Genomic DNA, 9,954 nt, shown 5'->3' on the forward strand with positions numbered 1-9,954 from the left:
GCTTATTGATTTTAGTGAGAGGGGGAGAGAGGGAGAGAAAAATTGATGTGAGAGAGAAACATCCATTGGCTGCCCCTTGCATGTGCCCCAACTGGGGACCAAACCCACAAATCAGGCATGTGCCCTGACTAGGAAACAAACCAGCAAACTTTCATGTTGTAGGACAATGCCCAACCAACTGAGCCATACCAGCCAGGGCTTAGAAAGCACTTGTTGGTTTAGCAGAAGAAAAACAAAAGGAAATACTTTTAATGGTACTAAATAAAAGAGTACTGGAAGAACTTGGATCTTTGCTCGTCTCAATTATATGACCTAGCCATATCTGTTATTCTATGATAAAATGCTCATACAGCCAACACTCTAATCAAAGTTGTTACATGAATAAATCAACATGTATTTACATGATAACCAATATAAGCAAGGTATTAGGAAGGATAAAATAGTCTACTTAGCTCCCTAATCCCCACCAACAGCATCTACTTAATTTGTACAAGACTCTGGTGCCAGCTGTGTTTCCAAATTCAGAAATGTCAGACTTTTGGATAGGCAGTAACCTGCATGTACTACAATTATGTAATACCGCAGCAGGGCCTGAAGTACTGCCCCACACACTTCCTACTAATTCTATAACAAAACCAAATAAAGATTAATATTAAGCAGAATAAAGACTATAAATACCCTCATGTCAGCTTGAGTCAGATATTGTCACTACCCAAGTTTTGGTTCCTAACTTACTTAAATAAAAATTTCATGGGTTTCCAGAGTTTTTGAAATTAAAAAATTGCAAACAACAAATTCTGGACCTAACTCAATCCTTCCTTATAAGTACCCTATGAGGTAAGTTCTATTATTCCTATGATACATGTGAAAAATATGAAATACAGAGAGATTAACTAGTTCACCCAGTATCTGGCTAGTCTCCTAGCCAGAACTGAATCCCAGGAAGTCTAGCTACATAATTGTTCTCTTAACAACTATGCTCTATGACTTCTCTCAGAAACGCTTGAGAACACCAAACATGCGAACAGTAGAATGGTATTAAACAGTTTAAGAATCTAAAACAATAATAAGAGGCACAATACAAAACATCATTTATTCACTATTATTGAAGAACTGTTCATAGAGGGCATACCACATGCCCAGTACTCAGGCTACAAGTACGAAAAAACCAGACAAGGTCCAGGTTGTCTTCATGGAGCCAGAGATCACTGGGGAGATGGCCAGGCATCAAATAAACATACAGCAGGTCCTCAAATAATGTCATTTCATTCAACATTATTTCATGATAATATTGATGAGATGCTGAAGGAACTTAATTATTGTTTATATCAATTGGCTGATGGCAAAAATGGTTTGGTCACATGTCATTTCACTTGAAGTGCAGAACCTATAGACAGTATTAAGTGAGGACTTCCTGTAATTATGATACTCGTGACAATTGTGTGACTGCTCTTCAAATTCAGAGATAGGTCAGTAAGGGATGGTGTAACAGAAAGTGGGATTAGAACTGTTCCTTGACTAGTATTAGGATTTGCAATGACAGAAAGGAAAGAGAAAGGCTTTGCAAATGGATGATGGTATGGCATCTATTCAACAAGCAGTTACTGTGCACCATCCTATACCAAGAATAATGCTAACACAAAAGTCCCAAACTGGGGGAAATCCATTTAAATCAACAGAGAATTTGTGTAAGAGAATAACAAGGACATGTTGGACAGCAGGCCTGAGTTAAATCATGCATAACCCTCAAGTGCTAAATTAAGGAGTTAGAATTAGGCCCTGCAGAAGTCAATGGTTACTTTGCAGGTTGTTACCTCACAATATTAGGATTTACCCCTACAGAATATCAACGACTGTTTGAATTCCTGTTTGAGGCCAACTGGACCTCAAAGCTGGAAGGCTATCAAAAAAAAAAAGGGCTCTAGGCAACAAAATAAGTGCCAAGTCTAAATTCACCTAAGCATTGAGGAATATAACAACCCTAATCTCTCAAAGAATGAAAGTATGGCAAATTGAAAACACTGAGAAGGAAAAGCTAAAGGAAAATAGCAAATGCCTCCTAAAATCCCAAAGGCTATTTCTAAAACCTAAGTCATTCCTTCATATGCAAATAAAACTTCCAACCTTCTAAAAGAAACATATTTCTGTGAAAAAATAACACATTCTTTAACAAATAAATGATTAAATTGAACAACAATCTGATTTTTAATCAAGTTGGTGACAACTTACCTCAGGGCACAAGTGACAATGTGACAATGGAAAGTAAACTGCTCTATAACATACTGCACTTAGAGTCCCTGTTCCCCTATCTTCTTATCTAAACAGAATAGAGGATTACATATATATTTAGCATACATATCAAATGAAGTTTTCCATTCTAGGGTCTTAACTTAAACAACTGAGTAGCTCGATATTCTACTTATCTTCTGCAAAACAAAATTTTTCACTAATTTTTTTTCAGCCAGTGACCTACCACAGAAAAGTGGTTAATGAAGACTCTTCAATGGTCAAGCTGCATTATCTATTATCTGACACCCTTTAGGCTCTCTAACACCTTTAACCACTCTCCCCACCCCACCCAGTCCACTAGGCTCCAACCATACTGGCTTCCTTCTGTTCCTCAAACACCTCAAGTTTGTCTTTCTGCCTCAAGGCCTTGGCTCTTGCTCTTCTCTGTTCTTCCCAAGATAAGCTCATTTTCTCTTCTCTTTCAGGTCTGTTCAAAGGTCGCCTTCACTAAGTGGCCTTTTCTGACCATCAGAGCTAAACAGGCCCTTCCCAGTTGTTCATATCACCTTTTGCTACCCATTTCCTTCATTATTTTTACTTTGATCTATAAGGATCTTCTCTCCTTTACTTGTTTATTGTCTTTAGCCTCTGGTAGAATATAACCTCTGTGAGACTCCACAAGACAAGGACCATGCCTTGTAAGTTATGTCATTGTGCCTAGTATAGGGTTCTTAGCAAACAGAAGGTGCTCTGAAGATCTTGTAAAATAAATTACCAAACAAATGAACAATATACTTAAAGACTGACTGCTATGAATGTCAGTAACTTGAAAAAGCATCTTTTTTTTCTAATTTTGAGATATTTTCTCCAGGGCTGTTCCTTTTTCCATGCTCTTTCCATTTTCTCAAATCTGATGGTGACTGACAAATTATTGTGTCACTTCAAATCAATAAAAATAGATGGGTTTCAACCACTGGGCTTAAGAAAAAAATACTTCAAGAAGGTTGTAGTACTTTATTAAACACCAATAAAATCAAACAATTTGAAAATTGGTTAGTCTTATTTCACTCTTGTAAGTCAAATTACATAAAGAAAAGTAATGTAAAATGCAAAGAAAATTAAAAAGAAGAGAATTCAACAGCCAACTACAGTTACATTTAGTAACATTAGACATATCCAGTCTGATAATCTCCAGGTGTACAAGGTGGGTTATGAAATACATATTGAGAGATATTTAAAAAATTCAGAGAAAAATGTTTGTAATAAACTCATATTCACCTTTTCTCCTCACAAATAGGAATAGTTCACATTAGTGGCAATCTTAGCTTAAACTCAGGACCGATAATCACACAAGAAAAAAATAACAATGATAAAAACAACTTCTCTTGAAACAGAAAGTTTGTGTGTCTTTTTAGAATGGGTTGTCAAGAAAATGACACATTTAGAAGTGTGGCTCTATTAGTAATTCCCTTTCCCTACTATACTCCATTTTTTAAATATAACCAAAGTAAAGGCAGGAATTTACCAAATGAATGGGGGAAACTAAAAATCACCTGCAAACCATCTAACTAAACTGGTAATCAATAGTTTTTTACTGTTCTTGTAAAAATCACATCTTTAGAACATCAACTTAAAAGTCTATACAGTCACACCACACTTTTCAATGGGTGCTTATAAAAATTCTGATTAAAAACCTTGAGAAATTGAGGCTCTTATTTATCTCTTTTGAAAATATATCATTTGATGTTGCAGCAGAAACTACATTCCCTATCTCTGTGCCAAAAGAAGTGCTACAAAAACAGTAAAATTTGCTGTTATCTTCATTCACAACTTGGTTTCTTCTGAGATTACTGCCAATTAGGGCTCATTGTGTCAATGGCAACACCTAGTCACATATCAAGGAAACAATTCTATCACTGTTGAGTATAAGAATATTTTTAAAAGCTTGCAGTTAAGGGAGCTAATATTCTTTAATGTAAAAAAATGTCATTGCTGCTTAATTATTGCATTTTGTCAGTTTTCAAACTTGAGCACTGGATATAGCCATTTCCCAAAACAACTGCAAACATCAGCATGTGCTAGTTCACTATCTGTGCCTCCAATTCAGCTTCTCTATTCAGTTTTCTTCACACACCAATTAGAGCATGGAAGTGAGTAAATGAACCTCAGTGTGGGAGCCAACAGGGCAACTGCATAGGAGAGAAGGTGATATTGCTGAGAGAAAAACTGGTGCTGTGTGAAGTCAACTTAAACAAATTAATCTCCAATCCACCGAAAAGTAGTCTCTTTTTTTAAAAACACATAGTTTTTAAATGCTGCTTCTTAAGGGGGGGGGGGGTATACAAATATGAAACTGTGGCTTCTTTAAAAAATAAAAAGGCAGGTGCCCTCTCTACAGAGAATTTTAAACCCTTCAGTCTCTCAGTTCCCATATACAATGTTCTTAGTAACCAGACTATGGTAACTTAAGTAACTTTATCCCACACCACTGGAGTCCTCTGTCCACATTAAAACCATGAACATCCCACTTTGTGGATGGAGAAAAGAAGCCACGTATCAAAGGTATCTCTCGCCTTCTCTCTGACCTGCTTCGCAGCAAATAATCAGATTTAGGGCCAAGTGCTAGGATTATATACAAACATACATACATTTTGAGTGGCTATGGTTCTTGGACTGTTTGAAACCTAGAAAGAAACTTTTAAGTTCCTTAGCTACATTTACTAGAGAACCATTCCCATTACTTTCAGTAAACCTAGGCTGTTACATCATAAGCTTCCAAGAAAAGCATCAGTCAACTGATTAAACCAAAGAAGCCAAGACTTTCTTTCAGAGATGAAGACACTCAGAGTACAGTTATAAGCTTGGAGGAAAAGAAGAGTGCTCCTGACTTGGGAGCCAGCAGTGAAACCTCCCAAGTTAGAAGATTGAAATGAAGGGATGGGTTGGAAGGCACAAAGCAGAAACTGTTACAAGGCAAGAGATAGTGGGGCGGAGGCAGACAGAGGGACTCCAGATTGTCAGGGCAACGAGAGAGAAGCCTGGAGGTGAAGGTCTTAGAGAGATAGCGAAGAAGCAAAGGAAAACTGGGTTTTGGGGTCCTAAAAAGAACCCACGCGTCTGGCGAAGCCAGCGAGTCCAGCCAGCGAGTCCAGGAAGCAGAGATGAGAAGGTGGAGGGATGAGGGCTCGCACCGGCAAGCGAGAGAAAAAGTGGGGCATGCAAGAGCGAAGCTGGGTCCCTGTCCGTCTGCCCCCAGTGCAGATTGCAACTCCCTACTGCCCACCGCCTCGCGGCGCCGGTTCCCGGACGCGGTTAGGCAGCCGAAGTCTCTGCGCTACTTCAAGACGCTGCCTTACCTTGTTTGCCGAGTCCCAGCGTCCCGCCGCTTGTCCACCAGCTGCCTCGCTCCGAGGGCCAAAGAGCGAGTCGTGCGTCGAAGCCGCAGCTCCCTCCAGCTATGAGGCACCGGCCCCCGCACCTCCGCACCCACTGTTTCCCCTGGTTAGTTCGCCCGGCGCTCGCTCAGTGGGAGAGCGCAGACCCTAACCCGAACACCGTCCCAGTTATTTTCAAAAGTCCCCGTTCCAGGCTTCCCCGAAATATGAGCTGAAGCGCTGCGCTACAGCGGCAGCTCCTCTGCCTGACCTCACCCGGGGAGTGGGGACAGTAGAGGGGCGGGAGCCGGGTTAAGGAGGGGAGAGGGGAGGGGGGAGGCGGAGAAGGGGGAGGGTGCGCGGGCGGGAGAAACATGGCGGCGGGTGGCTCTGGCGGCGCCTGCGCGGGAGGCAAGGGACCTGGGGCTAGGACCGTGCGGAGGGTCCGAGTTGAACACCTCCGCAGTTTTATGTGTGGTGAGGGTGGTCCCGCAGCGCTGGTGCCTGTCAAGTAGCCCGCACGCCTCCAGAACCCTGGCGCTCTCGTTGGGGCACACATGGCTTCTAGTGCCCACGAGGCTGGAGAGGTGAAACTGTGTGCCCAGTAATAGCAGTCCAGCTTTAAACACTCCAAGAGCGTGCTCCCCTATGCCTCCTGCCAGCTGTTGTCTCGAACCCTCATATTCACGGAGGGCCTGGGTACAGAGTGTGCTTCACCTCCGCGGGGCATGCACCTCAAAATAAGCCTGCCTCAGACTTTCATGTCATTGTTTATCACTCTTAAAATGCAATGAGGGCTACACCTCTCCCTTCCTTGCCCAAGTAAAAAGTGTTAACAAAGAGGAAGAGTAACAACAAATACAGTAGTTTAACATTTTGCTGAGCGTTTACTATGAACCAAGCGCTTAACTATTAACTCAGAGCTTCGCCCCAAGGTCCACGTTATTATCTTCATCTCCATTTTACAAGTGATGAGACTGAGGCTTAAAGGTAAAACAAGCTGTCCAAGGTTACACTATGAGTAAGGGGCAGAGCAAGACCTAGGATCGCAAGCAGGGTAATTCTAGCACCCAAGCTCTTAACTTCAGTACTCTACCGCATCTAAACCGGCGGGCCTGCTACTCTAAGTCAGAAATCTTCACTTTATCCTCCCGGTTTTGTCAGCCTAGTCCCCAACAAAAATTCCAGTCACGCCTGATTTTCACCTTGCAGATCTTCTCTTCCTTCTTTACGTTCTTGACTGTTATGGGCTGGGGCCACCTTCTTACACCTCTTCCTTTGCCCATTCTACTTAAAATTCCAGATTAGAAAAAATAAATGGGAACTTGCTTCTAGCAGCCAGTTTACTCAATGTTTGCTTTCCTTTTCTTTATTTTTTTAATGAAGTGATGGAGTGAATGTAGGGACTGTAGTTCTTCATGTTTCCTAGTATTTCTCCCATTGCCTACCATTAAACCGATAAGGAATTTGAGATCTCAACACTGCCGACTTGGCATTTCAAATTCAATACACTGAAATTCTAGTTGTGGGTTTCTGGTGACATTGAAAATAATCAGCTACGCTAAAACTAAATATCTGACCACATCATTAGGTTTTTATCAAACTGTTGACAAGATAAGAAAGAACTCCAAATGCATGATGTGGTATTTGCATTACCTTTACCTGTTACTGTGTTCAACACAATTTACCTTTGTTAACAGGAATGTATTTATTGGTGTCTCTACCATGCTTATTCAGTAATTATTGTATACTTACATTACAATAGTCTCCTCCTTATTCGGAGGAGATACGGGGATACAGTTCAAGTCTCCCTGCGGATGGATGCCTGAAACCATAGATAGTACTGAATCCTATACAGACTATGTTTTTTCCTATATATACATACCTATGACAAAGTTTAATTTACAAAGTACACACAGTAAGAGATTAACAACAATAAATAATAGAATAAGTGTAACAATTTACTGTAATAAAAGTTATGTGGGTGTTGTCTCTCTCTCCAATAATTTTTATACTTTTCAGTCCAAACCTATTCCTGAATCTGTGTAACCATCCCTTACTTTCAGTAAATAGCTTGGTGTCATTAGTTTCAAGAGATTCCCTTGTGGAAGTCTCCCTGTAGGCTCAATGCTTTCCAGTGCAACACACTGTCATCAATGGGAACATATTTTCTGTTCATGTCTTCCACCCACAAGTGTAATGCCTTTTCCAGCTTAACTAGGCACTTATCATGCACTATGGCCAAAACTTTTGCAGTTTGAAGTGCAACAGCAAAACTAGCACATGTCTTTTTTTTCTTCTTCACAATTTCATGGATAAAAGATTCATTCTTACCTTAGATCTTAGCAACCTCAGCATACAATTTTTCTTTATAAGTCAAAAACGTTAAGGATTTCACTTAAAGGAAACAGTTTATGGCTTCTCTTTAGCATATTTGAATTGCCAGCATCACTACACTTGCACTTTGGGGCCATTATTAAGTAAAATAGGGGTTACTTGAATACAAGCACTGCAATACCATAACAGGCAATCTGATAACACAGACAGCTAAGTGACTGGCATGCCAGTAGCACATACAGCATGGAGACACTAGGCTAACAGGTGATTCATATCCCAAGCCAGATGAATACATAGGGTGCGAGGTTTCATCAGGCTATGAGAAATAGCATGCAATTTAAAACTTATGAATTGTTTATTTCTGCAATTTTCCATTTAACTTTTTGGGACCATGGTTTTCCATGGATAATGGAAATCTCAGAAAGCAAAATCACATATGGGGGCACTACTATACACACAAAATGTCTATTAGGTGAAAGAAACAAAAAAATGTCTATTAGGTAGAAAGTACTTGTTACAGATGTTTTCAATCTCATTAAAGATATATGTTTAAAGCAAACAATTTCAGCATGTATGAAAAGCCTGATACATAGGTTAAAAATGAACAAATACTAACCAACTTGATATATATCCAAGCCATTGCTTCATTTCTGCCATTAAAAGATTCAAGTGGGGTTGATTTACAGAAATGACAGGAAAATGGAATAATCAGGTGTGATCCCTGCAGAGCTTCTTCACACAATGAGAAAACCCTTCAGAGTACATAGCAAAGATGGGGGCAACCATATTGGGTTGGCCAAAAAGTTTGTTCAATCTTCCTATAAAATGGCTGTAGTGGAGCTTATTGTCTTTAACATCATTCAAAACAATTTTGTTAGATTGTATTATGACAGCTTGCATTTAAAAAACATATCAAAATTGTTGAATTTTGTGTAGCCCTTTTAATATTGAAGATGGAGGAATATAAGCAACATTTTGGCATATTATGCTTTCTTATTTCAAGAATGCTAAAAACACAACTGAAATGCACAAGAAGGTTTGTGCAGTGTATGTAGAAGGTGCTATGGCTGATCAAAGTGTCAAAAGTGATTTGCAAAGTTTCACGCTGGAGATTTCTCGCTGGACAATACTCCACAGTCAGGTAGACCAGTTAAAGTTGACGGTGATCAAGTCGAGACATTGAGAACAATCAATGTTATACCACACAGTAGATAGCCAACACATTCAAAATATCCAAATCAAGCATTGAAAATCATCTGTACCACCTTGGTTATGTTAACCGCTTTAATGTTTGGGTTCCATATAAGTTAAGCAGGAAAAAAACCTTCTTGACAGTATTTCTGCATGTGATTCTCTACTTAAACATAAGGAAACGTTTCATTTTTAAAACAAATTGTGATGGGCAATGAAAAGTGGATACTTTATAATAATGTGAAATGGAAGAGATCATGGGGCAAGCTAAATGAACCACCACCAACCACACCAAAGGCCTGTCTTCATCCAAAGAAGGTGATATCATGTATGCAGTGGGATTAGAAGGGAGTCTTCTATTATGAGCTCCTTGCAGAAAACCAAACGATTAAGTCCACCAAGTACTGCTCCTAATCAGACCAACTAAAAGCAGCACTCAACTAAAAGCATCCAGAATTAGCTAACAGAAAATGCATAATCTTCCATCAGGATAATGCAAGACCACATGTTTCTTTGATGACCAGGCACAAACTGTTACAGCTTGGCTGGGAAGTTCTGATTCATCTTCCATATTCACCAGGCTTTGCACCTTCAGATTCCCATTTATTTAGGTCTTTATGGAGTTCTCTTAAAGGAAAAAATTCAATTCCTTAAAAGACTGCAAAAGGAACCTGAAAGAGTTCTTTGTTCAGAAAGATAAAAAGTTTTGGGAAGATGGAATTAGGAAATTGCCTGAAAGATGGCAGAAGGTAGTGAAACAAAACAATGAATACATTTTTAATAAAATTGTTGGTGAAAGTGAAAAATGTGCCTTTAATTTTTA

The 9,954-nt window shown here is 39.7% G+C and overlaps 1 protein-coding gene across 3 annotated transcripts in view; it reads right to left on the reverse strand.

Moving 5' to 3' along the window:
- The window catches only part of KLHL13 (kelch like family member 13), a 246,011-nt gene extending 240,100 nt beyond the window's left edge, over nucleotides 1-5,911 (reverse strand). For all 3 annotated transcript variants that reach the window (XM_037050178.1, XM_037050180.1, XM_037050179.1), the window contains exon 1: nucleotides 5,586-5,911. The gene's annotated coding sequence lies outside the window, so the exon portion shown is untranslated. The remainder of the gene's footprint in view (nucleotides 1-5,585) is intronic.
- Between the last annotated feature and the right edge of the window lie 4,043 nt (nucleotides 5,912-9,954).

Source organism: Sturnira hondurensis, unplaced genomic scaffold, assembly GCF_014824575.4.
Source record: "Sturnira hondurensis isolate 20B ecotype Veracruz unplaced genomic scaffold, ASM1482457v3 Scaffold0006566, whole genome shotgun sequence".
Classification (NCBI taxonomy): domain Eukaryota; kingdom Metazoa; phylum Chordata; class Mammalia; order Chiroptera; family Phyllostomidae; genus Sturnira; species Sturnira hondurensis.